General features: G+C 45.3%; 1 non-coding gene across 1 annotated transcript; it reads left to right on the forward strand.

Moving 5' to 3' along the window:
- Positions 1–3,700: 3,700 nt before the first annotated feature.
- Positions 3,701–3,807, forward strand: LOC112437860 (U6 spliceosomal RNA). The gene has a single exon (XR_003026361.1). It is a non-coding gene; the product is annotated as a U6 spliceosomal RNA (small nuclear RNA).
- The last annotated feature ends 664 nt before the right edge of the window (positions 3,808–4,471 follow it).

Consider the following 4,471-nt stretch of genomic DNA (forward strand, 5'->3'; position numbering starts at 1 on the left):
CACGCCTGTAGTCCCAGCTACTCGGGAGACTGAGGTAGGATTGTTGCTTGAGCCCGAGAGGGCAAGGCTGCAGTGAGCTGTGATCATACCACTGCTCTCCAGCCTGGGTGACAGGAAAAAAAAAAAAAATTAAGGGGAATGGATGTTTTTGCCATCCATTTATCAAGGTCTTTGGGATGCTAATTGGCAGGATGCAGACGGCCCCCTTCTGAGCAGTGTTTCTGGGGACCTCTCAGGCCATAGTTCAGTGAGCAGTGCTTCTTTGCTTCTTTTCCCTCTGCCCATCTGCCATTGCCCAACCTCCCTGCCACCCCTCCCCACCTCTCACCCTTCAGAGAGCGGAAAAGTTGGTAGTTGGAATATTTTCTTCACTGACATCCTCATCTTTTGGGGGTCCTGGGGAAGCATGTGCAGAGATAAAAAGAAGAAATTAATCTGTTCTCAAGAGAGGGTCTGCCTCAGCTGGCTGACAGCTTAATCTCCCCAGGGTTCTTAAACATTCCTTTTATTTTAATGTGCTGGCTTTTTATAAAATACTGTTGAAAAGAAACAGAATTTTGGATAATTGGGCAGTAGCAACATCTTTTAAAGGAAAATGGATACAGTCTATTAATGGTATCTGTAATAAACACCTTAGGGAACAGCTCATTAATTTTTAGCAACAGGAGCCATTTAGTCCTATATCCTCTCCTTAACCAAATTCTCGCTTCTTGATTTTTTTTTCTCCCATTGATTTTGATGTAAAAAGGAAAGGGAGGACTCGCTCCTCTATGCGTGCCCATCTCTCTATAGAGCATCTTTGGGGCCCCAGGACCACCTAAATGTTGGGGGTTATGTTATCATTGGAGCCACCAAGCTCATCCCTGATGCCATCCTTATCACCACATCCCATTGCCCCCGTCTCTTTTTTTTTTTAAGATGGAGTCTCACTCCGTTGCCCAGGCTGGAGTGCAGTGGTGTGATCTCGGCTCACTGCAACCTCTGCCTCCCGGGTTCAAGCGATTCTCCTGCCTCAACCTCCCGAGTAGCTGGGATTACGGGTGCCCGCCACCACACCCAGCTAATTTTTGTATTCTTCATACAGGCAGGTTTTCACCATGTTGGCCAGGCTGGTCTCAGACTCCTGACCTCAGGTGATCCACCTGCCTTGGCCTCCCAAAGTGCTAGGCGTGAGCCACTGCACCCAGCCGCCCCATGTCTCTTCTCAGAACATCTCTGAAGTGATTTTTCAGTGATTTTCCATGCCCCACTCATCTGAACTTTAATCCTGCATTTCTCTGTGCCAGCCTACATTTGTTGTCCTCACAACATTAAAGGTTCTTGACTGCACCCGCTGTGTCTCTATTCCATCCAGCCCAATGTCTGACTCTCAGAAGGTTGTGTTAATTTTCCATTGTGCATGACAAATTATCACTGCCGGGCATGGTGGTGTGCACCTGTAGCCCCAGCTACTCAGGGTCTGAGGCCAGAGGATGCCTTGAGTCCAGGAGTTCTGGGCCTTAGTGCGCTATGCCAAGTGTCTGCACTTATCAGGTGTCTGCACTAAGTTTGGCATCAATATGGTGACCTCTCGGAAGTGAGGGACCATTAGGTTGCCTAAGAAGGGGTGAATCAGCCCCGGCCAGAAATGGAGCAGGTCAGAACTCCCATGCTGATCAGTAGTGGGAACGTGCCTGAAAATAGCCACCACACTCCAGACTGGTGGAGTGCCTGAAAATAGCCACCACACTCCAGCCTGGGTAACATAGTGAGACCCCTTCTCTAAAACAAAATAAACATAACATAGTGAGACCCCTTCTCTAAACTCATAACATAGTGAGACCCCTTCTCTAAAACAAAATAAAAATAAACAAATTACCACAAACACTGAATAGGTGTTGAAACCAGCACCTATTTTAAACTCACAGTTTTGCAGGTCAGAAGTCTGGGCAGGCCCATCTGGGTTCCCTGCTCTGGTATCACAAGGCTAAAACCAAGACGTTGGCTAGGCTGGACTCTAGGGAAGAAGCTGCTTCCAAGTTCATTCAGCTTGTTGGCAAAATTTAGTTCTGTGCAGCTATGAGACTGAGGTCCCTGCTATCTTGTGGGCTGTCAGCCATGGGTCACTCTCATCTCCTAGAAGCTGCTCTTTGGTCCTTACCTGTGACCTCCTCCATCTTCAAGGTGCATTAAATTCTTATGCTTTCAATCTCTCTGACCTCCCTTTTTGCCATCAACTGGATAAAACTCTCTGCTTGTAATGGATTCGTGATTAGATTAGAGCCCCCGGAAAATCCCCCTTTGATTAACTCTGAATCAACTGATTAGTGACCTTAATGACATCTGCAAAACCACATTTTGCCAGGTAATGGAGCCTAATCAGGGTATTCCTAGACCATGGGATGAGAACAGGAAATTTCATGAATGGGGTCACTTTAGGATTTTTCCTACCACAAGTGTCTCGGAATATATGCAAGAGCAAGAATTATTGGGGTAGGATGATCTCCACCCAAGCAAGTTCTGTCTACTGTCCTTGCTATGACAAATCCTGACCTGGCCCATGACCGGCTAACAACTGTGTAGACCTAACTGGATGCCATGATCCCAACTGGGTACCTCATGTACACAGTAGAGGGAGCCGAGTGACACCAACACTCACAGCTGGTTCCCTCTGGCAAGTCCAAGGGTTATCTAATGCACTAGCCCCTCAGCCACACTCAGAGACTGCTTTCCTAAATTGGGACAGAGATCATTCTTGATCCTTTAGCTTTAAAAGACACCATTTCACATTCCCTAAACTCATCCCCTAGAGCCTAGACTCTAGACTGGTCTAGGGTCCTTTGCTTGATAGTAAATCTTTTCCATTCACCCCTCAATCCTTGGTTTCTTAGTCTTTTAATTTGTATTTTGTAGCCAGGTGCGGTGGCTCACATCTGTAATCCCAGCACTTTGGGAGGCCGAGGCTGGCAGGATCACCTGAGGTTGGGAGTTCAAGACTAGCCTGAACAACATGGAGAAACCCCATCTCTACTAAAAATATAAAATTAGCTGGGCGTGGTGGTGCACGCCTGTAATCCCAGCTACTCAGGAGGTTGAGGCAGGAGAATTGCTTGAACCCAAGAGGTGGAGGTTGCGGTGAGACGAGATCACACCACTGCACTCCGGCCTGGGCAACAACAGCGAAACTCCGACTCAAAAAAAAAAATTATATTTTGTTTGTTGGACCAGAGATCTCCCTGCTCTTGGATCTGGTGTCCTTACCCATTAGTGCATACCCTCCCCTGTACCCACAGCTCCCTTCCTTCTCTCTGCAGCTCCCAAAAGCCTTTCTTATTCTCTACCTACAGGTGTGAGAACCTCCACTCCCCACCCCAGATGCCCCTATTTCTGTGTCTTGCCACAGGTCTCTCTTGCTAACTCTGTATGTCAAATGCCTGGCACATGGCAGCCATCAGTTTCTATCCTCAAATTGACTAAATGATTGAATGTATGAATGAATTGGTGAGTTGAGTCATCTATTACTCTATCAGCACCACGGGACTGCCTCTCTGTTTATAGGATCATTCATTCATTTATCCCTAGGAATACAAAGATAAATGTGAATAGGATAAACATTTTTCCTAGACTGTTGAAGAATTTGTGCTCAGTATAAGATCTGGGGCATTTCATCCCTTTGGGTTAAGTTTTCTGAGCCCAAAAATGTCTTTAAAAATTAACTTCTGTGCTTACTTTGAAAGCACATATACCAAAATTGGAACAATATGGAGAAGATTCACATGGCCCCTTTGTAAGGATGACATGCAAATTCATGAAGCATCCCATAGTTTAAAATAGTAAAATAAATCAACTTCTAGAAGCACAAGCTACTGTCAAATTTAATCATTAAGACTCCAGGTCTGCCAATCCAAAGAGTGATCGAATTTCTTTCTTTTGTGAAATACAGCATTCTCTTTGTTTTTCACTAAAAGAGACACTTAAATTTGCTTCCCACCAGGTCTGAAGCTGGTGCCTAATGTGGCTGAAAATGTTATTGAGCCCAGTGAGGAAATCCAATGCCCTCGGGCTGCCGGGCTGAATGGCAGCCCTGTTTCCAAGGGCATCCTCCTTTGTCTGCCTGGAGTCTCAAATGACATGTTTGGACACAAAACCTCTTAGGTAGAAATTACTACATTTGCAGACATTCCTAATTTGCAGCTAGGTTTATTATTTCAAAGTCTTTTATCACGATTAGACTTCAATGAGGTTTTACAGCTGAGCAGCAACCCTCGTTTGGAAATATGTTTTATTATGCTGTTTATTAGTTTTTCTCGTTTATCTTTCTTTTTTAAGGTCTCCTCTTTGAAAGACAGCCATCTGCGTTGAAATTTTCCAGGGAGGATTTTACTCTCTTCCCATCAAGGTCATTTTGTAACCTCTCTTGAGATACTTATCGTTATGAGTTTAAAACCTTTCTATGTGAAGACAGCAGAGAGGAGATTGCTGACGGGGCCTA

Source organism: Pan paniscus, chromosome 17, assembly GCF_029289425.2.
Source record: "Pan paniscus chromosome 17, NHGRI_mPanPan1-v2.0_pri, whole genome shotgun sequence".
NCBI classification, from domain to species: Eukaryota; Metazoa; Chordata; class Mammalia; order Primates; family Hominidae; genus Pan; species Pan paniscus.